The 26,424-nt window shown below is 41.4% G+C and overlaps 1 protein-coding gene across 1 annotated transcript in view; it reads left to right on the top strand.

Annotated features, from left to right (window-relative positions):
• The window catches only part of LOC146062954 (collagen alpha-1(XIX) chain-like), a 266,102-nt gene that overhangs the window by 64,617 nt on the left and 175,061 nt on the right, over positions 1-26,424 (top strand). The window lies entirely within an intron of this gene.

The raw sequence follows: 26,424 nt of genomic DNA, 5'->3' as shown, positions 1-26,424 counted from the left end.
GATATTCCCGCATTCTTACGGTGCGGTCCGCACGCCACGGTGTTTTGCCGCGTGCGGCCATCGTCCGTAGAAACGCCCACGTGTCCTCCGCATTCGGACGGACTCACTCTTTAAGAACAGGGCGTGTTTACGGACGACATACAAACCATGCGTGTGCGGGAGAAACACTCAGATTCGGCACGGTATTACAGAGTATTACAGAGTATGCTCGGGAATACCGCATCCGAACGGGAGCCAAGCGGTGCTACCGCACGTAAGCGGAGTATTTACGCCAAACAACCCACTATGAAGTATCTTCTGCTATACATCACATGACCCACTTATTCAATTACCTATCCTCATAAAAAACTTCTTATTTTGAATTGGAATCAATTAGATGCCAATATATCCTTACAAGCATGCCTAACACATGCATTGCACACATTAACCCTTACAGCAATTGAAGTGCAATGGTTTCAATTAAAGCACTGACAAGCGTCCTATTAGTGAGTAATGAGTAAAGGAGTAGATTCTATTGGGTTCAGGTGTTAATGGTTGTAGTCATTAGGCGTACGTTCGCCTACCGCATGAACGAGTGGTGTACGCAAAGCAATAGTACACTTGTGGACACCGCACATTTCTGCCCTTTTTGATCGCGTGCATTCGGAGTGGTTTCCGAATGTACGCCCCCCAACATAAGTGTACTCCCCCGTGTCCGCCCATGTTTCCGCCCCGTTTTGCCCACTTTGAAACTACGCCCATGTGCCATTCCGCATGACGCCCATAATACGCCCATATTTCCCGACTGATTGCGGCCAACAGTTTTGGACGGGATTTTGCCGAACTGGTACGGAGTCTAGGCGTGGCACATGCGCGTTGCGTTCTCCACGCATGCGCAGACGGCGAAAAGACGCGATCCGTAAGAATGCGGTAAAGTCCGCGTCAATCAGAATAAGGGCCATAAACTGTACACAACTTCAAAACAAAAAATATTTAGTAAATTACATACTTAGTGTTTATACTACTGCTTATTTACAATTAATGGTAGGTGCAATGCAATTGGTGCAAATTTGGACTTGAATAATGTGTTTCTATGCAAGAGGTGCAAATGCAAATTCCTTTCCTATGACAGAAAAATACTGCACAGTATTAATAATGTTTATTTGGGATTAGTACCTGATACCTGCCCCACTACTATCATATCAGTAATGTAATTGATGCTTTACAATTTGAGATCTTTAGGTGTATGTGTTACAAGTATTACAATGCTTTTGGTATGAATGTACCATAAAGAACTAGGGGAGGATCTGTTATTGTTTGCATGTTTTTTTTTATCCAACATCTTTCACCCGCTATCATTGATAGATGGATTCAGTTTATTACTAAATTATATTTGAGAAGGCAAAATAAATTGGCCAGTTTTAGATGCCAGACACAGTTATCTGTTTTTATTTGATAAGTGTTATTAAAGTTTATTTGCACAGTTTCAAGGGGTTATGACTTGAGCTTATACAGGGTTTATAAAATGTTAAGATGTTGGACTTTGACAGGACAGTTACAGTTCTCAGGTGTGGAGACTTCACCATGAGATCTTGAAGTACTATCTGCTGGTTATGTCGCAGTGAAAATGAGGTTCAGCAAATCTATTTTGGACACTATTCACAAATCAGAACAATGAGGCTTCCTGAAATGAAAAAAGTAAACACCTTAAAAATGTTGACTTCTCTGACCAACTCTGACTCCAAATGGTGCATAAGACAAGACGAAACTAAGACGAAAAATTGATATTCCATACTGTATTCAGCATATTTTCTATACTTACCTACTCTGACCTGTGTAACTAATTGATTGATATAAGGTATTGTAAAAAATAATTTCTTCAGTGACCCACTCTCATGCAACAAATTGCATCATTGTGTATTGTGGAATGTGGTTATGTGGGGTGAAATTGCATGACAGTGCTCCCTGCATCTACAAATTATATCTCCCAGAGGGAGATACTGTATTTAAAGATGGAGCCTTCTTTGTCTAGCCTTCTATGGCAGTAGCGCACGCAGGGGGGTTTCTGAGTACCCAGAAAACCCCCCAGGAGACTAAGTGCCCTAAGCTAAAAGCTGAGGGTCCCCTCTTTCAAGGGGTACAAGAATTTTAAAAATCGGCCCTTGGGAACTGGAGATATCTGACTTCAAAGCAGTGGTCCCCATCCAAGCCTGTTAATTGCTGTTCCCAGTCAGATATTTCAGGTTCTATCTGATTTAGGATTTTTCTGAGGGTATATTTCAAAAGCTGGGACTCTCATCCTTTGATGGACACTAGCAGCTTGTCTCTACTGTTCCCAGAACCAGAGATATCATCCTTCCAGAAGCTGGTTACTGCTCCAGCTCCACACACCTGGTATGTAGTTTTATATACTCATTGGCAGATTGCTCTGCCTCCTGAACTCTGATCCCCTAGTCCCCAATGTAATTTGGTAGGTGGGATTCTCTAGTTTTTAATTCCATTAAAATCTAAGAAATCTATTCCTGGTAACTGGAGATATCTGCAGTCAAGCAAGCTGTCCTCCCACCAGAAAATTATGAATAATAAGCCCACTCCACTATACACCCCTCCTCTGCATATTAAACATCCTCTACCACCCTGGAAGTCATGTATCAGGGCCTCTTCATTCAGCCCGATGCCCCCTTCTCCCACCTCACCTCCCACCATCTGTGCAGTAAAGGGGTAATTAGTGGAAATTACAGATCCAGGCCCTACATGCTGAGCAGTTGATATAATACCCCCTACCACCCACGGGAAATCAAAGCCTCCCCCACCCCAATACATTGCTATGCCCAGGGGTCTACACTGCTGTTGATGCCCCTGTATCTATGTGTGTGTGTGTGTGTATATATATATATATAAAAAGCACTTACCCAACCTTGCAGAGGGGAAGGAGATAGACCAGCACTCAATAATTTTGTGAAAAAAATACGTGTATTGAAGTTGTATCACAGCATGATAACAGTGGGTTATTACAACATCACAGCTGACCCGACAGCTGTTTCAAACCGGATCTCATGTCCAGTTCTCATCACCCCTGATGAGAACTGGACATGAGATCCGGTTTGAAACAGCTGCCGGGTCAGCTGTGATGTTGTAATAACCCACTGTTATCATGCTGTGATACAACTTCAATACACATATTTTTTTCACAAAATTATTGAGTGCTGGTCTATCTCCTTCCCCTCTGCAAGGTTGGGTAAGTGCTTTTTCTATCTACTACATTGGACCCTGCACCAAAAGCTTCGTTACTATATGCTGCTGAGTGCCATTTTGAAAACCCCCTGCTATATATATATATATATATTTTTTTTTATTATTATTATTATTATTATTTATATACACTTGGTCTATCTATAATACTTTAACTGACCCGGCATAAACTGGGTCACCTAAGTGTCCATCTCCGTGCTTTGCTCCGCCCCTCTGGAAACCCCCTTCTGAAAATCCTGCGTTTGCCCCTGTATGGAGAGCCATGTTATGCAATGGCTCAACAAGGCTTATTAACTATAATATTATCAGCTGCAATACAATACATAGAACAATACAGTTTGGGATTAGCATTGGATTAAACCAACAGGTCTGGCTCACTTAATCCTATTAAAGAGCTAGATGAGAATGTCTCTATCTGTACTTCTGTGCAGTGCAAAGGAGTGTGGTCTTAACCAGTGGCCAGTGCTCATGTGGGAGTGAGGAAAAGCTGTGGTATGAAATGATCATTCATGTGCAGCAGAGGAGCTCAGCCCCCCTCCTTTCTCCTGGCTGCTGCCATGCTGAATTCTAAAAAAATAGTGTTACGCCCATTTTTCCGGTGTTTCCGGCAGCGCTGCTGTCTTCATCACAGGACTTGGGAGGGGTAAGTGTTAAACAATGGGTGCAGTCAATGAGTTAGATTTAGGTGGGGTGTGATGTAACTGAAATCTTAATTGCAGTGTAAAATTAAAGCTGCCAGTATTTACCTTGCAGAGAAACAAAATTAATCACCCAAATCTAACAATCTCTGCACATGTTACATTTACCCCATCTACAAATTTGTCCTGCAAGCTGGTCTGAATGAGGCTCAGATACTCAAATATCCTAAAGTTGCTTGTGTTTTTTAAGAAGACAATAATATCAAAATATGCTCCCCTCATTTTTGTAAAAAAAAAATAAAAATAAAAAAATTGTAACACCTTTTTCTTATATATGTATTTTTCTTATTTTATTTTATCTTTTGAACAAAACAAAATTCTTTGCATTTAAGGATAACATTTTTGTTACTTTTATTATATTTGTTCTCTAATACAATCTTTGTAATGATTCTCGTTGTTTTCGGGAACTTATTCTTGGTAATAGTTCATGTCTTGTACTTAATGCCTTTTGATAGTTTGATGTTTCTGTTACTTATTACTAATGCCATATGCACAATGTACAGCAAAGATCTCTCAAATGTTATCCACCCTCACTAAAGAGCATGCTGAGTTTCATTTATACAAGCCTTTATAATAGCTTTTGTAAAATACATAGAAAATGTACCTATCAGGCTTTCATTTGGGAAAATATGGTGTTCTTCTTCTTTGGCATATTATCTCCTAAGTGTTTATTATTCTACAGAACGTATTCATAGCCCTCAGTTATTTTAGGCTGATGTATGAATCAGTTAGCTACAAAGACAGAGTTGTGCAATATTCTATAGAATAAAGATTTCACATCAATTCAACACAATAGCGAGGTTCTCTTTACTTATAATGATGTTCTCGGTGTGATTCTTGTACATTAAAGAGAGAAAATAGAAATATAAACCCCTCTCCTAATTTCCTTTTTTGTATGATTTGGTTTTATGTATATCAGCATCAGTGGCAGACGTTCATCCCAATTGCCAAGAAGCAAGTTAAATATTGAAGAACCTCACCCGCACACACACACCACCCACAACCTTATATAAATATATGTATGCACTGTAAGTCTGCAGATTCTGGTCCTGAGGACCGAGGGGAACACTGCTGCCCCTGTCACCCTTTCCTGTCGCCCACTGTTTTTGCCTGTCACACTCTGCCTCTCATTGTCTCTCCCCTTCACCCTCTGCCTCTCCCTGACACCCACCTCCATGTTGCATATTGTGAACTTGGGTTTCGGTGGAGGAAGGGGCTCAAATTTTATTTTTGCACTTGGGCCAACAACACACACGTCATGCCACTGGCCCTCTTTATTGTTTGGCAATGTTTGGGTACAGCAGGTTGTCACTGCGTATGTGGACCATGAGCTTGTTAAACACAAAATGCTGACACTTGGATCACAACATTTGATTTTCTTTAAACATTGGTTGTTGTTGGTGTTAGTGTTGGTGTTATAACTTTGAACATGTCTGTAAGCTGATTTTTAAAATGATAACATAAGCACATGTAAAATGCCGTAATTAGCAGTAAACCCATGTTGCCATCTCATAGCTTGTGTTGTGAGGTCAACATTCATACTGTTCAAATAGTGGGTGTCAATCTCATGAGTTCGAACCTAGCTTTACCCCTGATCTGAGAGCAGTTCACCCTCTGTATAAAAATCAGGAATGCAGTTTCACACATTGCAGTTTTAAGAAATGTGCTTTAATGTGCTGTTTGATCTTTGGTAAAACACTATATTTGCATAGAAACCTGCAGTTTGTTCAATACACAGATTAGTTAATATATATATTTGATGTCTTTGAATTAAAAATCCATGTCTCAGATTGCAGTCCTAACTGATTCCTTCCTATGGTACTGGTTTTGCAAGGTAAAAACTTTGCTTACCTCACACCCAATTTTGGATTACTGTGGATATGTGCATTCCCCATACCAATGGTATCCAAGTTAATAATAAAATGGTCACAGGGTTTTCAGTGCTGGAACCCTGTGGTGCATTAAGAAAAAAATAATAAAGATATTCCCCTGCCCGATGCTTTCCAGCGGTCTCTGCAACTCATGGTCTACCCTCCATCTTCCCACTGGTGATGGGGCTGCTGGGAGGCTCTATGAGTGCTGGGAGATGCAGCTCTTGCACATATTTATGTGCACCCACTACATACTCAGAACTGTGGCAGAGGACCAAATCCCAATACGGGATGAAGAAGACAACACTTTGAAAAGGTGAATAATTAGAGACTATGCCAGTGCAAGGCCTGGGGATTTTGTATGAATATATCCCATATTAGATTTATGTGTTCTTTATTTAGTTATTTATATAGGGTATACATATTCCGCAGTGCTTTCACATAGATTAGGTGGCCATTCATGCGTCCATGCCCCAGTGGAGTTTACAATCTATGGGGGTTATTCAGATTTGGATGGAGTTTACTGATTATCAATACTTTGCACATGTGCAGGACTCATTCTGCATGTGCATGAATGATCCTGTGATGTAGGAAGCATGAAGGCAGCAGACTATCTGTGATTGACACTCTGCTGCCATTTGAGGTGTAGGGAGGGAATGTCAACATCATTTGTTTGCCAAAATGAAGTGGGTCATTGACATTTAGGAGGATGGAGATTTTCTGGCCTCTGTGGGTTCTGCAAGTCGCTCACTGGTGAGTTAGTGACCCGATGCCAGTGTCCTAGACAAGGGGCATGTGAGATAGGTGACAAGTGGCCAAATCGCCCCAGTGTATGGCCAGCTTAAGACTTTTCTCTACTCCGCACCTAACCCCTGGTTTTTGCCACCCTGTTGATTGTTTTAGTTAATGTTTCCTAATTCAGCAATCTTGATATACCATAAACTTGTCCTACATTATCTTATCCACAAATTTTTGTTTTCTTGCTTTACTCATTTGTTTATGTACTTTGTTAAGCACTGCAGAACCTTTATGGTGCCATATAAATAAACACTTATGATAATGATAATAATAATAATAATAATAATAATAATAATACTTAAAATACAGAAGGGAAATGGGATGCAGTTATATTGCTGGCTGAAGGAATCATGGAACCGAAATCCTGATAGTGGAAGTGCAATTTTGACATGGATGAGAATGCCAGAATCCTGACAGCTTTGATAGATTTAGGCACTAGGGGGAATTTAGGGCTAGGATGTGGGGGAAGGGGGGAGTTAGGATTACGATGTGGGGAGGGAGCGTTAAATTAGAGTTAGGCTGCATGGATGGAGCGTTAAATTATGTCACTTAGAAGAGGGGTGTGGGCTGTAGCTCAGTGGATAAGGTTTAGGAAAAGGGGTACAAGGGTTATAGTTAGGCACTAGCAGGAAGGGTTAGGTAAAGAGTGGGCTTTATTATGGGTGTGAATGGGTTACTGGTCCTTGCCTGATGAATTTGATTGTTTTATTGTTACTTCTTTATTTTTAGTTCATTGGGTGTGGGCTAAGGAATGAGCTGCGTAGGTCAACCAAAGCACAATTCTACTTATAATACATAAGACACTACACAATTCTACTTATAATACAATACACTATGCTTATCTGATGACACCAACTCTTATTCATGGGGTAAAAATGGTGCTAACATGGGTATCACTTAATGGCATTCCAAACCTGTGTAGGATAAATAACGTAAACAATTAAACTAGAATACCAAAAAAATTAATAGTACGTTATTAGAATAATAATATTTTAAATCTCTTTTTTTTTTTTTAAAGTGGATGTATCTCAAACTACAAACTTTTAATATGCTGCAGTGAAAATTACATTTTGAATGTATTGTATTTTTTTCCATAGTGAAATAAAACCGCTCCATGTTTCAGGGCAGATTGCTTTCTATCAAGAGTAATTATAGCATTAGTGTTAGAAAAAAGTAGATGTATCTATTCTTCTACAAAATACACATGTAATGCAATGAGCAAATAAAGGTGCTGACAAGTTAAATATCCATACTCCACAGTATATTTGTCTAAGACATATAATGAAATATTTCTTTGTATCAACATATTTAATCTATGTGATTTAACAGTAGCAATGTGTGTAGAGTCCTTATTTGAACTATGCTATGGAGAAAATAGAACTGCCAACATAAAATGATGTGCGTAAAAATAGTTTTTTTGTTTCATTTAAGGTTATTTCCTATGCATAGTCATTTAACAGTGATCCTGAGCTAGCACTCAGCTTTTCATTTACCGGTTTTATTAAATGACAAGCCATTTAATAGAATTGCTATGAGCTATGGTAATTACACAACATAAGAGGCACGGGGAGAATAGAACAAATACTGTAAAGAAAGAAAACATGATCAGTGAAATCAATAAAAACATAATGGGACCAATGTATTTCCATCTGCATCTTCTGTTATCAAATCAATATCTACCATCATAAAGTTTTTGTGTTTGATATTTGGAATCCGTTAGCTTTGTTAAATAAACATTATTACCAAGTACTCTATTCATCCACTTTGTTTAAACTTTTTTTTTTTTTAAAACAATAAGTTTTTATTTGAATTTTTGTCTTTTACAGAGAAAAAATGAACAAAAACAATTATACATTTTAACAGGTAGTTCCATTATTTCCAATGGTGGCAACAAGTAAGATTAGTATAGGAACCTCTGAAGTAAGAGATACAGGTGTATCATTTATAACATAAGATGAAATACAATAAAATACAATTAGGTACAGTTAGCAGAGTCCAGGGATGGGGGAGGAGTTGAAGGAGTACCAGGGGGACCATATCTTGTGAAAGGTAGCTACGGAGTCATTTTGTAAACACGTGATGTATTCCATTGAGGCTACAAAGTTGATTCGGGAAATGAGGGCTGCCTTAGACGGCGTCTCAACTCGCTTCCAGTGTCTGGCTATCAGGGTTTTTGCGGCATTACAAAGGTGGACAATAAGCTTGTCCTGGGGTTTGCTGACATTTGGGGACGGGGCGTTCAGTAATGCAACTGTGGCTGATGGTGAGAGGGGCGTGTCGAGTAGGCGAGATATCAGTGACCATGCTGTCATCCAGAAGGTCTTAATTATTAGGCAATCCCACCAGATGTGAGAAAACGTGCCCACTTGGCCACAATTTCTCCAGCATAGATCAGATGTTGAGGGAAACATGGCATGCAGCCGGGTTGGGACCAGGTACCAGCGGGTGTACACCTTATAGCATGTCTCCTTGATAGCTACGCTAATGGAGGCCTTGGCTGTCCTAGATCGGATAATAGGCCAGTCTTCTTCAGCTATAGAGTTTGGAAAGTCTTTTTCCCATGCTAATTCGTGTGGTTCTCGGTTTGTAGGGACAGAGGCTAGAACGTTGTTATACAAAAAAGAGATATTTCCCCTTCTGCCCACTGAGTGCGAACATAGACGTTCGATTGATGTCAGTGTGCGTATTCTGCTGGATGGGTATTGGGAAGTAACAAAACTTAGGATCTGCATTCCTTGGAAGTGTGACATAGCGGGGGTCGAGCTTGACGATCGTAATTGGGCAAGGGCAGAATTGGGCGATTCATCTTTGACATGCTTGAATCTAGTTATTTGCATATCACGCCAGGGTTTGGCCAGGATTTTGTCACAACCCGTAGGGAAAAGGGGATGATCCCATATAGGGGACATAGGTGAGGGGTGTGGGGCTAGTTTCATCTGAGAACGGAGTTTGTCCCACAGTGTCAGCGTAAATCGGATGGTTGGGGTTTCATAGGCCGAGGCTGGTCTCATCGACTTCGGGAGCCAGACTATCTCATCAACCCGGCCCACCTGGAGCAGTGCGTTTTCAAGGTCGACCCATTTTCTACACCCGGGGTCTGAGTGCCATAAAATTATCTGGTTTATTTGAGCCGCGTGATAATACGATCGGAGATTTGGGACGCCAAGGCCTCCATCTGATGCCGTTCTGGCTAGCGTTGTTTTGCGGATACGGGGTTTACCGTTTGCCCAAATAAATCGGTTGCACAATGTTTGCAAGGAGTTTAAGGCTGTGTACGGTACAGCTAATGGCAAGGTCTGAAAAAGGTAAAGTAATCTTGGGAGGACATTCATTTTAATCACATTGATCCTTCCTATCCATGAGATATAAAGTGGTTGCCAGCGTGCAATGTCTGTGGTCAATGTGCGGATCATGGGGGCATAGTTAGCTTGATATAGGAGGGAGTAGGTTTTAGTAATATATATGCCTAAATACTTAATCGCCTGGGGGCGCCATGTAAAGGGAAAGGAGGTTTTCAGTGTGGAAAGAAGTTGGGGGGGGATACATATGGCCATAGCTTCCGATTTTGTGCTGTTATTTTTATATCCCGATAGGGAGCCGTATGCGATGAGTTCTGCCTGCAAGTTAGGTAGGGATATTAGGGGATTAGTCAGGGTGAGGAGAATATCGTCAGCAAAAAGTGACAGTTTATATTGATGTCCCCCGACCTCAATTCCCCGTATATCAGGGTTCATTCTAATTCTAGCTGCCAGAGGCTCTATACATAAAGCGAAAAGGAGGGGGGACAGGGGGCAGCCTTGTCTTGTCCCATTTCCTAGATTAAACCTCGGGGATTGGAGGCTATTTGTCATGACGGTAGACGTCGGGCATGAATATAGGGATTTGATTGCTTGTAAAAAATTTCCGGTTATGCCTGCAGAGGCTAAAGTAGTAAACATAAAAGGCCATAATATGCGGTCAAATGCCTTTTCGGCATCTAAGGCTAGAACAATTGAAGGGGTCTTATGTGTGTTGGAATGGTGGATCAGGTCAATGGTGCGTCTAGTATTGTCGGAGGCCTGACGGTGAGGAATGAAACCTACTTGGTCCGGGTGTATTAGTGAGGGTAGGAGCCCACTCAGTCGGGTGGCTAAAATCTTTGCAAACAATTTGAGGTCAGTATTAATCAGAGAGATGGGGCGATAGCTGGCGCAGAGAGAGGGGTCTTTACCTGGTTTGGGAATTACGATTATTTTGGATGTGGCGGAGTCAGGATGAAATTGGGCACCATGTAGGATTGAGTTAAATAGCTTGATAAGCTGGGGGGAAAGATGCAGAGCGAATGTTTTATAGTATGCCATTGTGAAGCCATCAGGGCCAGGGGCCTTTGACGGTTTCTGTGATTTGAGGGCCGCGGCAAGTTCCTCCTCAGTAATGTCCATCCCCAGTGACTGAGCAGTGGGTTCAGAGATCTTAGGTAGGTCACAGGAGTCTAGGTATTTTTGAATGTCCTAAGTGTGAGAGGAGACATCAGGCGGGGCGTCTAGGTTATATAAAGCTCTATAGTATTTAGCGAACACCTCGTTAATTTTTTTAGGGTTATATAAAGTGGAACCTGACGAGTCCTTAATTGAAGCGATGGTCTGGGATGCCTGTTTGGACCGCAGCCGACGGGCTAGGAGAGATTGGGCCTTATTAGTCTTGTCATAGAATTTTTGGTTCGCCCATCTGAGGCTCCTCTCAACCCTTTCAGCTAATATAGTTTGCAATTCGGCACGTTTAAGGGAAAGTCTGGACAGCGTGTGTCTAGATAGTGTTCTCTTATGTTCTCTGTCTAGTGCTGCAATTTCGGTATTCAATGAAGTAATCAGCATTTCCTGGGATTTTTTTCGACGGGAGGCAAATTGGATCATGTGTCCCCTAATCACAGATTTGTGTGCTTCCCACGTTGTGGGAAATGGGATATCATCGGTGGAATTGAAACTGAAATATTCTTGAAGGTGGCCAGTGATTGTCTCACGAAATTTGGGGAGCTTCAAGAGCATTTCGTTTAACCTCCAGGAGGGTCTACCTGAGGTGGCCTCCAAGAGTCCAAAGGATGCTTCTAGAATGGAATGGTCTGACCAAGAGTTGGGGGAAATCGTTGAATTAGTTGCTACCTGGGAAAGGGAGGCGCAGCCTAGAAACATATCAATGCGTGAGTAGGAGGCATGAGGGTTGGAATAAAAAGTATAATCCCTGGTTGTAGGGTTAAGGGATCTCCATACATCAAAAAGACCAGCCTCGGCCATGTGTTTTTGAAGGGCTGCCGAGCCGGGAATTGGAGTGGAGTCATTTAGATGGCCCGATTTGTCTAGGGATGGGTGTATGACTGTGTTGAAATCTCCGCCTACCAAAGTTTTACCTGACCGAAATCCAGAGAGGATTCTAAAAAAAGTATTAAAAAACCTTGCGTGTCCTGTGTTGGGGGCATAAATATTGGCCAAGGTGATTGTCTCGTGACCTAGTTTACCTTTCAAAATCAAGTAACGTCCCTCAGAGTCAGTTTTGCATTCTGAGACTATAAATGGGAAGGATGAGTGGAGCAGTATGGCCACTCCGTTGCGCTTAGAAGCATTGTTCGAGTAGAATACATTTGGATACCTTTTTGTGACTAGGGAGGGATGTTGGTCTGCCCGTAGGTGGGTCTCCTGCAGGAATATGCAGTCTCCATGGAGACGCTGGAGAGATTGAAACAAATGCGTGCGTTTCTGGGGGGTGTTTAGACCCTTGGTATTAATAGAGAGGCACTTAAAAGGCATAGCTACTGTCAGTGGCGGTGATAGAGGGTGGGGGAATTTGGGACTAGACTCTGCAACAAACGTGAATAGACTAACAAAAACAAAACAAATTAACATACGGATTAGGAAAAGTAGCAGGAGACGCCACTAGGGATGGCGGTCTGCCACTATACCTGAGCTCCAACTAAAAAAGGGAGCTCTGTGTTGGGATGCAGCAGTCGGGTAACTATTCCCGAGGTACAGAGTAAATTATACAGTATAAGAGGCAATAATCCCTAAAGGTGGGGGTAGTAAGACCTGGCGGGGGGCCAGCATTCTCCACCCGGAACAAAAAAAAAAATGTGACATAGCATATAGCGAGTGGATAAAGATATAGTTCTAAATTCCTAGCCCTAATATCTGGACCAAGCTATGATAAATTGTCATTATGCTAAAACCTTACTTAGGGCTTATATTAAACTAATTACAACAAAAGTAACGACTAGACATAATACTATGAAATACGTAAGACATTAGTATGAGGATATATACGACCATGTAAAGGATCCTTCAAGGTGGAGAGTCACGTAGAACAGGACCAGAGGATTCTCCAGCAGAGTGTAATTTAAGTGTGCGAAGAAGATCTTTTCCCTCTTCAATCGATCGTATCGAGTAGGGTTTACCTCTGACGTCTACCGTGAGACGGAAAGGGAACCCCCATTTATATTTATAGCCATGTTCTCTCAGGAGCGTCGTTACAGTGCGAAGGTCCCTTCGTTTAGCAATGGTGGAAGGTGCTAAGTCCTGAAAGATCTGGAGCTTTGAACCCTCGAATAGTATAAACGAGGATGATCTGCTGGCCATTGTGATCATGTTTTTCGTCTTGAAGGAGAGGAATTTGATAATAACATCCCTAGGGGGCTCAGTGTCCTTAGGTTTGGGCCGTAGGGCGCGGTGAGCCCTCTCAAGTTGAAATAGGGAGGTGGCTTCCGTGGGAAGGAGGTGGGCAAAAAGTCGGATCAGGAAAGGTTCTAGGTCTTTTGGAGACACCGTTTCTGGTATGTTACGGATACGGAGGTTATTTCTTCTCTCCCTGTTTTCCAAATCTTCATTCTTTTCCCGCAGGAGGTCAAGCTCGTTGTAATAGTAATTTAGGTCTTTGGAGAAGTTTTCTTGTTCCGCCTGTACTTTGGCAGCGTTAGCTTCAAGCGAGGTGGTGCGAGAGGACAGGTCAGTCAGGTCTGCCCTAAGCTCGCCAACCGCTTTCTGGAGAGCAGTAGTGAATGAGTCTTTAAGATCTACAATGAGATCCTGCAGGTTCTTGATATCTCCCCTAGTGGCGGGTGCGGAGGCTTGATCCATCTTGGGGGAACAGGAAGAGCCTTTAGAGAGTGAGGGTGATGAGTGGTTATCCTGACGGAGAAAGTGATGAGATATTTCTTGCGGGGCTTTCTTTTTAGTTTTTGATGTGGAACGGCTCATAGTATCATAGGTCAGGGATTGCGGTCAGTCCTTACAGGCAGTAAAAAAGAATTGTACAAGTGTCCACTGCTCTGACTGTAGGTTCCTGGGTGGAAAGCGCTGTGTCTAGTGGAGCATAGTTGGATAGGGGACGGTGATGTAATGAATTAGTGTTGTTAGGTTATAGAAAGGTTGGAGGACCCACGAGGAAGGCCCCAACCCTCCGCCTTTACTGTGATAGCAGTCGGCTTACCGGCAGATGAGTAATGCCTCCCCGCCTTGGTTACTGGAAGGCCTCGTCCAAGGGTTTTGAGGGTATAGGGAGCCACTCTTGGACAGCCTTCTCCCCGAGATACTTTGCCAATGCTATGAAAGGGGCCCTGGCAGCTGGCCGAGAGCGTCACCTACGGACCAGCCTGTGGGTGGATGCAGACGGGTATGTTAGTGAGCAAACAGGGGAGCCCAGCGGCCGCAACAGGTTATCACCACAGGGCAAAGCAAATATTGCTGGTTAAAGATTCCCGGTGAGTGCTTCCCCGGCAGGACAGATAACGCAATAGTCCTGGGGTGTAGGTAGCCTGGAGAACCCTTTCAGACTTGCATGAGGCCAGCCCTCTCCGCCCCCCACCCAAGCCACCCCCCTCCGCAATGGGTATTTATAGGTGGTGGGGTACACCTGTCTGGGTGTTGGTCAGGGGCCACTTCCTTTTGTTAACCGGGGCTCCTGGGGGGGGCCAGACAGGGCCCCTGCCGGACAATGCAGTGTTCCCAGCCCTTGCCCCAACCAAGATGGCCGCCGCTAGTTTATGGGAATTTTGAGCCTGGCGGGGGGGTAGTGCAGGCAGCCTCCAGTGCAGGCCCACCTGAGAGGGGGTATGCCGAGAGGGCTGGGGGCGACTTCAATCGTTTCCGAGGGGCTCTCCCTCTGGTGCTCTACTCATGCGCTGCTAACCGGCCGGGGGTCTTCCAAGATGGCCGCCGCCAATCGTTTGTTGTGAGTGTCGCCGGGAGCTCTTCTCCTCTGGAGCCCCGGCGGCACGGCTTCGGTGGAGATGCAGGCGGAGGCTCAGAGGGGGTCGAGCAGGGCACACACGTCCTGAGTGTCCCGCTGCTGTCGGGCTGCCTGAATCACTCCGGATCGGCGCTTGGAGCTCGTCCGCCGGACCTGCTCCTAAATTGAGATCGCAGGCTGTGCTGAGATGAGGGCCGCAACCTGCAGGGAAGGAATACTCCCCCCCCCCGGTTCTGCAGCACCGCTCACCGCTGGACGGGTAGGTTCCCTGGGGCTAGGGGTCGTCGTTGTAGGTGTTGGGTTAGAGGATTCAGGGGTATTTTCTGTATTTATTTAAGTCCTGGGTAGGAGCTCCACAAAACGTGCCTTTCTCCCTGCACGTCCAGGCCACGCCCCTAAACTTTTTTTTAATCCTGATTTTAATAGTTTGATGTTCACTTGTTTCTTTGTAGACACTGCATTTTTGTATACCAGAAAAAAAAAAAAAAAAAATTATGAAATTCTTTTGTAAAATTTGTTCATTTAGCCTTGTACACAGGAATGATGATAATGATGATTATCACTGGCATAATCAACATTTCTCACAATGTTCTATACAACATTTACTTAATAAAAAACATGGGGCAGATTTATTAAGCCTGGTGAAGTTATAAAGTGGTCAGTGATAATGCAGTAGCCAATCAACTCATAACTGTTATTTTGCAAATCCAGTCTGCAAATTGACAATAAGTGCGGATTAGAAAATATCACAAAAAATGACAAAGTCACTCCTCAAGCGCCAGAAAAAAATCCTGCAGCCGTTTGTCCTCATACAATAGTACAACTGTAATACTAGCAAGGCAATTTTTAGAAAAAAATCAAAAGAGATTTTATGAGGATTTCTTACAGCGCTGGACCTTTGGAATCAGTATCACCAGGATGATTAGTAATTTCTATAAGTGAATGCAGTCCACTCTTTCTTTAAAAGTTCAAAAGACAATTTATTCAAAAAAACGTGAAAAACTCCACATCAAAAAATTCCACAAAAAATACCACAAAAAATGGCTTCCATATACCATAAAGCATGCATCAAACAAAGTCACGCAAAAAACTATAAAAAATGCATAAAATATATAAAATATCCAGAATTATTCCTTTTAAACTGGTTTCTGCCTCCCAGGGAAATTGATGATGTGTGGATAACACAGACCAGACCTTTTCGGGGAGACTTGTGATTTTGTGATAAAAAGTTAATATCCCATAGGAAAAATATGTAATTCCCGGGTATCTCCTATGAGGCCTTTTTACACAGTATCATAGCCACCTCTCCAAGGCTTGGAGCACACAAATGGGGAAATATATAAGGCGATTGCTCTCACCACTCCACTTTGTACACTGTCAGGAGACTTCTCCTTGGATGGGGAATGACACGGCCAGCTACACTGCCACTGCGGATGTCCGCGGAGTTTCCCCGTTTGGCTTTCTGCTATAATCCCAGATAAGGAGAAAAGGTGACAGTGGGAGAGGAGAAGGAGAGCGATTGTAAGCGGGCAGCTGAGCGGCGTCTGTCTGGCCGAGGTTGGGCAGGTGCAAGGACAGTCCCGTGTTAACCACCTATCCACAAGCCATCTGACTATTGCTCACGGAGGGAGCAGGAGGCGCACAGCTGATTGCAGCTGGCTGTAGCGCACCGCAGTGAGAGACAGTTACTGGGACCATCTCCAGTCCCTGCATTCACTCACCGCGAGCAGAGTCTTGTACACTAGACGGCAGGAATCCAGAGACTGCAGTGGCAGAGCAGTCTCTGAGCTTTACATCTTCCCCAAGACGGTATCCAGAGGAGAAGGGTCCGCACGGACATCCGCAGTGGCAGTGTAGCTGGCCGTGTCATTCCCCATCCAAGGAGAAGTCTCCTGACAGTGTACAAAGTGGAGTGGTGAGAGCAATCTCATTATATATTTCCCCATTTGTGTGCTCCAAGCCTTGGAGAGGTGGCTATGAGACTGTGTAGAAAGGCCTCATAGGAGATACCCGGGAATTACATCTTTTTCCTATGGGATATTAACTTTTTATCACAAAATCACAAGTCTCCCCGAAAAGGTCTGGTCTGTGTTATCCACACATCATCAATTTCCCTGGGAGGCAGAAACCAGTTTAAAAGGAATAATTCTGGATATTTTATATATTTTATGCATTTTTTATAGTTTTTTGCGTGACTTTGTTTGATGCATGCTTTATGGTATATGGAAGCCATTTTTTGTGGAATTTTTTGTGGAATTTTTTGATGTGGAGCTTTTCACGTTTTTTTGAATAAATTGTCTTTTGAACTTTTAAAGAAAGAGTGGACTGCATTCACTTATAGAAATTACTAATCATCCTGGTGATACAGGTTGAGTATCCCTTATCCAAAATGCTCGGGACCAGGAGAATTTTGGATAACGGATTATTCCGTATTTCGGAATATTTTAATATTTCAATGATGTATTTTGAAGTATCTTGCATTTATGCTGTATAAACACATAATATACACACAAATATATTTTATTACCACATAAAATACACACAAATATATTTTAATTGTTCAAAAAACAAGGTTTCAAAACGTGAAACAAAATGTGGGTACTATCTCAGCACTGAATTTGAATGCCAAGCAATCATTGTCTTGCACATATATAGTGCCAGTTACATATCATGTCCCCAGTGATGCTGTTACAAATGTCCCCAGTGAGTTTTTGGCAAAAAAAAAAAAATTTTCACTTTCTGGAATGTCCGTATTTCGGAATAATTCGGATAACGGATATTCGGATACGGGATACTCGACCTGTACTGATTCCAAAGGTCCAGCGCTGTAAGAAATCCTCATAAAATCTCTTTTGATTTTTTTCTAAAAATAAGTGCGGATTGGCTTGTGCATTATCACCATTAACTTTATCACTTCACCAGGTTTAATACATCTGCCCTTATATCTACTGTATAACTATATCAAAGCAGTCCATGTACTAACTTACCATAGAAATACAGCTGCACCTGCTTCTTATTCTATAGCCACCTCCTGCTTCCTGTGAAGCAGGAGGCAGATACTGTAATTGTTAGTTAGAATAGCCCAACAAGGAGAGTGAATACAAATGTAGTGTTAATTGCACTCTCTCTGTACTTAAGTACAGAGTTCCATCCTTTATAGCAGCAGTCCCAGTCCCATCCCCTACAGCAGAAGTTTCTGCGTCTATATAAATCACAAGCCATAATTAACAGCAAGAGGTACAGAAGAAATGTGAGAGAAAGTGACATGTCACCTAAGCAATCACATGGAATGCTGCCATAGCTGCCTATTACTGTGTAATATTGTAGACTGATTTTAGTGTGGGCTAGTGGAAGAGAGAAATCCCTTTAGTATGTATCGTGAAGTGGCCTATACAGGCATTTTCTGTCTTTTTCATAATATATATATATATGACACTGCCAAACGGCGTCCCGCAGCATCCCACACCCGGCTTCTCACGGTGTTGGTATGTATAAATATGTGGTACTATGCTTACTGTAATGTTATGTCCTGATGAAGAACCAATAAAGGTTCGAAACATTGATTGATTCGATACAGCCTTGACTGGATTTATTTACTTGAGTGTCGCCATCTGTTTGCTAAATTGTTTCCGTCTTGGGTTTTCTTGGATGGCACCATTATTTTTACCAATATGATTTTGTGCTGCTCTGTTCTGGATTGTATTGTACCCTCCTGATGCTGCCTGACTGGGGAAGTGGTTATGAGCAATAGCACTCATTGTTTTACATATTTAATCCATTTCATCACGTGACTTTGCTGGTGGTCAAGCTTGATTAACATGGCTGAAGGTGCTGAAGGAATTTTATGAGGACGTCACTGACAACATCAATTTGGCCCTCTTGACAAAAGGAAATGTGCTATCCTTTTTCAAATCTGAAGCTGAGGCCATTTTATCTAAGCAACCTCTTGATGAGGCGGTGGAGGAGTGTCGACCGTTAGAATTCCTGTATATAGACTAGCTCAAGTTAAAGCAACGTAAGGTAGATTACTTGTATCATGGCATCACCCTCAGTGAATACTATAAAAACAAGTGTATTCCAAGGGGATTTAGGGTACATAATGCACCCACAATAGGATGAGTCAATGTCTCATTCTGTGAAAAATGGATAGCAGTGGTCAATAAGTGCAGTTTTGACCTCATGCTGCTCGTTATTAAAGAGTCAGGTCGGGAACTGGAATTAGTGTGGGAGCGTATTGCCACTTTTTAAAGAAGCCATAAAGATATATCCAATAATTGGCTTGAACGCCTTGGTAAACAGGTCACCAACTATAAATGTGACCTAATACAGTTTAAGAAACAGAAGCTCAATAAAGTCAACACTGAATATGACCAGATTTGCATTTATACTTGGATACAGGGTGACAGTAACCCTTATGCTTCACGCCAATATGGGCGTCAGTTTAAACGACATGGTTATCCCGAGAAGACTACCTCAGATTCATCTTATGAGAGACCTACCACCAGTGACTCTGATGGTGCACCAGTCTCTAGAAGACATGGCAAACAGCCAATTCCCCCTTTAGGGGTACGCACGAGGCAATCAAGCCCCTGCGCAGATGGTTCCATACAAGGAGAGGTGGCCAACATGAAAGGACGAGGAAGGAGTGGCAGACCCACTTTGAGAGCTTAATTTTCAACTTATCATCTCATATACTTAGAGAAGCTGAGAATTGAGTCCTCAGCAAAAGACTATCTTTTGTCCCCGCAACACGTTTTGACTCTACACAGTGTGAGATTGAAAAATTCAAACTTAATTGCCAGCTTAAACTTAAGGAGTACTTTCGCAATGTCAAAGACTCTACTTTGTCTGTTAATACAAGCTTACCAATACCAAGCTTACCAAGATACCAGCTCAACTTCGTAAATTGCAACCCAAATCCAACTTTGAGCCTGTTTCTGCTAATGCCTCAATTAAAACATTTTCACAGGCACTTGACTATAATGTATCAACTGATGTCTTGCCCCGGGTTGGAAAAAAATAAAATAAAGCTAACCTTACCAAGGAAGAGTTTGTGATTTAGGTGCCTATACTGATATCATCATATGGCCCGCCGTATGGTAGTGCCGTGGTAATTCAGGGTTTGGAAGGATGTAATGTTTACCTGCTGTCTACCTGTCGAAGGGGTCTAGTACCCCTAAACTGTTGTAGCATTAAAACTGCTTTATCAAATTCCTGGAGTGCCGTGCAGTAAACTTGCCTTTGGGAAACGTCCATACTACTATTATATAGGAGAGCTAGAGATCTGGCACTCCGTGTTGAAAAAGCAGCTGCCTGGATGCCTTCGTAAGGACAATACAGCAGATGTAGGTGAACTCCAACCCCCAGAGGGTTAATCCACAATGCGTCACTCCACACCGCAAAGACCTGGAATGACACATTGTGGATTAACAATGTCAGAGTGTCCACACTCACAGTAGGCAGTCCAAAAGCAGGTGCATCCACTATAGATGAATTAACATCCAAAATATAAGGTAATGAAAAATGAGCACTCACCAAGCATCAAAAACAAACTGTTTAATCACAGTTCATAAAGGTAGTTGACATTTCAATCCCCTCAGTGATTGTTTTCAGGACAACAGCATCTTAGATAGCAGTGCAACAGGTAGCAGTCCAGAGAGCATCATCCTCTCTGGACTGCAACATACATTTAAAACCATATGTGTTTTTGGTCATCACTTTCTTTATTTCCAAGTCAACATTCCAATGTCAGCAAGTATAAAATACATACATAAATGCATTCATACAATACATACATGCATACATACATAAATCCTAGGTTGAGGAAGCATAGTTTGAATACTTTCCCTTGATTTATGTATTTTTACAGGCTAGTTATTGAAAGACAGTGAGTAGTAAGACATACTGTATGCAGTCTACACTCGGGACAGGAAATGCAGGGTATCCAATTAAGCTGACTTAGAAACGTATGAAGTTTTGGCTCCATCTCTTGTTACAGACACTCACTCACTCATTCAGTTACAGTTCACTTGATAGTAAGTCAGATTCAAATTCATATACAGTAGTGTACGGTAGTGCTATCAGTCTAGTAATTTACCATAGGAGCTTTCTAAAACTACTAATAGTTGTGTAAAACTAGGAAAAAATATATTCTAGCTTTAAATTATTTTCTCATTACCTTTGTTGTCTTGTTTTCTCATTCATTTATGTCACTTTATGCCATTAATCTATATACTGGTAAAACAAGTAGTATATTTTCTTTATCAACAATTTACGTTTTGAGAACTTAATATCATATTCCTTTTGGCAATGTTCCTAACTGGAGTTACATTAAATCAAATATATTTTATCTTTGTTTTATCACTGCTGTATTATCTGGCTTGGTTTAGCAGATCTAGATATTTTAATAATCTAATTTCTAGCAGCATTGTATAATTCTAACATGAATTTTCCTAAATGTATGATAAGCTCAAAAATGAAGTGTTGCAGTATTGCCCCTGCTTCTCACCAATTAGATACAAGGGAAAAGTTGAAGACAAGTTTAGTATATTTTCACATTTGATTGTACATTTGATTTTCTACATGTATAGTACAGTAAGTATAGTATTAAGCCAGGCTAAAGGTAGCTGTGCAAGAGCCATGCAACTTTCAATTTTACTCTCTTTTCAAAAGTTTTCATGCTTTAAAAGTTTTAGTAGTCATTACATTAACAACAAAAAAACATATCATGATAGTATGTCAGTTCTTTTTTTTATCTTATATATATTATACTATAATCACATTGCATGAAACAACAACACAGTAAAGGAGAAACAAAATCTGTAACAGAGCCATACCAAGACTGGCTCCGAGGACATTCATGGCATTGTTTTGCCAACTTCACAGTAAGTCCAATTAGTTAACTTAGTTACATACTTACCTGCTGCATCAAGGGTTCCTGAATGAGTAATTACAAAGACATATGATAAGAAATCCTATGTCACATGACTAGAATGATGGGTTTCCAGAGCAATCTGGAATTCCTTAAATAAAAAATATGTATGATGCTTTCATCAAGCCTACTGAAGTTAATGAGGAAAATAAAGTTAGGAAAATACTCTAAAACAGGAGTTAAACCCAAAGAGGCAGGAGGTGAGGGGGATTAAATAAATGGCATTTTTCTTTGTGAGTTTGAAATTGCTTCATTTATTATCCAATGGTTCGCAGGGTTGAAACTAAAGGCCCTCATCCACTAGTGTGATATAGTCACTTTTCATCCGATTCCAAGCTTCTGAAATGAGGGATCAGATAAAAAGTGGCCATTTTGCATGCATTTTTCTCCGAGTCTGTTCTTGTGCTCCTCTGTGCTGGCACTGGAAGGGAAAGTGACAACAGACAGCAAACAGGGGTACTCAGACTGAGAGGGGAAGGGGACATCAGACTGGGAACAGGGGTGCTGGGATTGTAAGGGGAAGAGACAACAGTTTGGGACCAGGGGTGCTGGGACTAATATGGAAAGCAACAGCAGATTAAGATATGAGGTCGTAGGGCTGGAAAGATAAGGACAAAAGAGTAGGAGCCTCATGGAAATTAATTAACCAGTATTATCTCATTAGCTGCTGGACCCCATTACCTGCCTGCTGCTTGAAGCCACCTCCATGTTAGTCAAAACAGTCTTGATGCACTGTGCTAATCGGGCGCAAAACCTTTATCTTGTTACATTGATGCTTTGTGCTCTGAACTCTGATTAAGGGACCAGTGATGTCACCATACACCATGCACCACGCCCTCCCATAATAGAAGATCCAAATCATTGGGACTCACTGTGGATTAATTGAATCCTCGGTAGCCTCGTAGTTTAGAGGATTGGCCCAGGCAATCCAAGGTACAGGGGGCTTTTGCTACATAGCTACAGCTTAAGGGATCTTACCTGACACAGCCCCTCTTTGTTTCTTTTTTCTTATGGGGAGAGTTGCAGTTTGTTTTTTGCTGTATATATGGTAGTTTTTATATTTTCAATGTAATAAACTGGAATCATGATTTGCTGTTGGTTGAATTTGAATTTTTTCTTCTTCAGTCGAAATATTCTTTTTCTTTTTTGCTTTGAATTTTAAATTGATGACTTGTAAATTGCCTAAAAACAATCACTGAGGGGGTGACTATATGGATTTTTTCCAGTTAACCCCCATGCAGCACAGCAAGAAAATAAAAAAAATGTTTGGTAGGACTTTTTTCAAATCATTGGCTATCATTGTAAAGCCCCGTACACACTGGGCAATATAATGAGTGATATCACTCATTTTGGCACTCCTGAGCAATAGCATTCATTATATCGCACAATGGGAACATTGGCTGTTGTGAGCTCCCATGGGTCAATATGAACCCCCATATCGTGAACAATGTGGGCCATGCATCACAGCCCCTTCCCCCTCCCCCCTGTCATTGCTCACCCCACGGGCATTGACAAGTGTGTATGCTCTTGTCGATGCCGGCACTCTACTGGGTCGATGGCAGAGGAGGTCTACAGTGTGTGCGCACCTTAAGTCTATGTGTAAGTTGTTGCTTTAACTTTATGTATAAATGTGAAGTTGCCAGTAAGTTGGGGAAATATAATAGCCTGCAAGATATTGGTGATTTGGCAAGATTAGTTTTGCCTTTTATATTATTGCAGCTCTAAATCTAGATGCCAAATTGCTAAAACTCACGGGCTACTATTTTTACCCCTACAGAACATGTGAATCTGTGACCAATAAGATTTGTCTTCATGAAACTTAAAAGTAAAAATATCCCCCAAGCTTTTATTTATTTATTACCAGTTATTTATATAGTGCACATATATTCCGCAGTACAAAGAATATTTGAACATTCACATCCATCCCTGCCCCAGGGGAGCTTACAATCTATATTCCCTACCACATATACACACACACACACACATTGATTCTAGGGTTCATTTTTTTGGGAGCCAATTAACCTTCCAGTATATTTTTGTAGTGTGGGAGGAAACCGGAGTAACCGGAGGAGACCCACGCAAGCACGGGAAGAATATACAAACTCTGCGAAAGTTAGGGCCATGCTGGGTATTGCACCCAGTAATGTAATGTTAACCATTACACCGTCTGTGCTGCCCTAACATTTTAAGTTTTCTCAGCATTCCATGATCTGTGTAATCATTGTACTCTGTAATTTTAATAACTACACTTTACTTTAGAGAATACATTAGCCAATATATAACTGGTTTGTATATTTTATGTTGAAAGTTTGTGTTAAGGTCAATACCCTCTGCAAAACAACAGATATGTGTTATTTTTTACTGAAAAGTTCTACTATTAATATTTTATAATAGATTGGCAGTTAAATCAGATTTGTTCCATGTCGGTTCCAACAACATACAGTATGTATTGCGAGTTACCACTTTAAAACATCAGCTTTAACTGAGCCAGTGAACTCCAGACCTACAAGATTCTTGCAGATTCTTCCATAAGTGTTTGAGGTTATGGGTTGGTTTCTTTGTTGCATAAGATCAGATTCCAGAAAACAATCAATATTAATAACAAACACCAGTTAACATTGGCATACTCTTTAACAGATAATCTTTTCCAGACAAAAATAGCAATGTCAAATTTAATTGTATTTTGATGATGAAAAAAAAACAAAACAATTTTTCCTGTTCAATCACTGTTTACAAAGGAAAATAAAATAAATAAAATGAAAGCCTTGTTTTTAGATTATAATGACCAATGCTCGATAATTCCTTCTCAGTGACACAAGCAACAGAACTGGGGATTCTGCAAAAACAAATATAATTACATCTTGTGTATTAAAAGTGTAAGTTCTGGGACAGCAAAGAAGCATCCCAAGCCAAAGCCTGGCTTTAAAGTGAACTTGTAACCAAGAGGAGGTATTAAGATAAAATATTAAAATGACTTAGGTTAGAAAAGACACTAATTTATTCAATTCAAATTAAAATTTTGCTTAGTCTAAATAGCGATGGCGCTGCCGGAGATAAGCCAGCGTCCATCCCTAGCAGCTGCCCCAGTGTGCATTCAAATAGACACTGTACATTCAAATAGAAACTGACTATAGTCAAAATATTAGTTCCTACAGTGTCTATTTGGCCAGGCGATAGTGACGCTGCGGGGCAGCACATTTCTATTGCCTGCTGTGTACACACGGGGCAATTCAGGCAAACCTTCTAAGTGGTGCAGTCAAAATCGCTGAAAAGAATTGCCATGTGTGTACACCCCTTAACAGTTGTCAGTTTAGTCTATGTGGAAATAAATTGATTTTGGGTGCCTGTTGTGAGCTATTTGATTGAATGAGACAAGTGCAACGGGTGCCTAATATGTCTGCTCACCACCTCCTTAGGTGGCAAGCGGACATCTTTGAAAATTCTGACTTTTTGTGCCCAGTCTGAATTTCAGCAACACATAGTTACATAGTAGTTAAAGAATAAAGACATGCGTCCATCGAGTTCAACCTTGGTTAGTGTGTAGGATCCATTTACTACATCCCTTATTATGTGTTGTGTATTTTAATTTATTGAAAGAAAGATTATGTTAGTTGTTTGTACCCCTCGAGGTTTTTACCCAACAGATTTTTGTTCAACACTATTTTAAACATATTTACTGTGTCTGCCGACACCACCTCTCCAGATAGAGAGTTCCACAAATTGCTTGCCCTGACCGTAAAAAAAAATATTTCTAAGGGGACAAAATCTTCTTTCCTATAGACAATGCCCACATGTCCTAGTGTCCTTCCTCAAAGCGAAAAGGTTGCCTGACAGTTCCTTTATGGCCCCTGATATATTTTGTCAAACCATGGTGGCTTTTTCCTATTGACTTTGCATTGGTTAAGCCTCTTCTTGTGTATAAACTCATTGCATTTGTGTGCAACAAGCACCATAAGTAATGTGTACCTGCAGTAGTCACAAAACAATTGAATATCAACCGGTTGAGTGCCCCTTACTTACATGCTCCCCAATAATGTATAATTCCCCCCTTGGAGGTAAAACTATTGTTCACGAACATATAAAATGGAAATCGGTTACATTTTGTTTATCAGTTATTTACATAGGGCCTGATTTTGAGTCAGAAAAGTGAATGCAGCAGTATCTCTCAGCAGACCACCGTCTGTGAAGCCAAATATGAAAGAAGATATCAACTTTAGCACCCGCACATGCTGAAAAGTACAGATTGGTGTGTTCTTAGACCATCAAAAATTGGACTATCCTTAAGGCAGGTGCAATTTTTCTTTCTGAAAAGGACATTCTATGCTAGTGGCTGCGCATATGGTAATGCAGCCACTTGTATTAACATGCTTGCGACATTCCCAGCATTATCTTCCTTCTGTTCAAGTGTCTGGCAACCAGCAATCTGAAATGCAGAACCTCCTTACTGGGACAACCCTTTACCTTAAGGGTTGTACCAACTTTAATTTTTAATTTAGGCCTGTGCCAAAGCTGAGACCTGCCTTAAAACATGATATTTTATTACCCAGATTGAATATATTCCGTTTATAACTTATCTCTTTTGTCTATATTTTAACCAGTTATCTTCCCCTGTACATAATGTTTCCCCCAGACTTGATGCTCTCACTTTATTTATCAGACTTTTCTGTGGAATGGTATTATACAC

Source organism: Crinia signifera, chromosome 3 (assembly GCF_055691185.1).
Source record: "Crinia signifera chromosome 3, ASM5569118v1, whole genome shotgun sequence".
In the NCBI taxonomy this organism is placed as follows: Eukaryota; Metazoa; Chordata; class Amphibia; order Anura; family Myobatrachidae; genus Crinia; species Crinia signifera.
The sequence above is the reverse complement of the archived record's forward strand: the minus strand, read 5'-3'. Positions and strand labels throughout refer to the sequence as shown.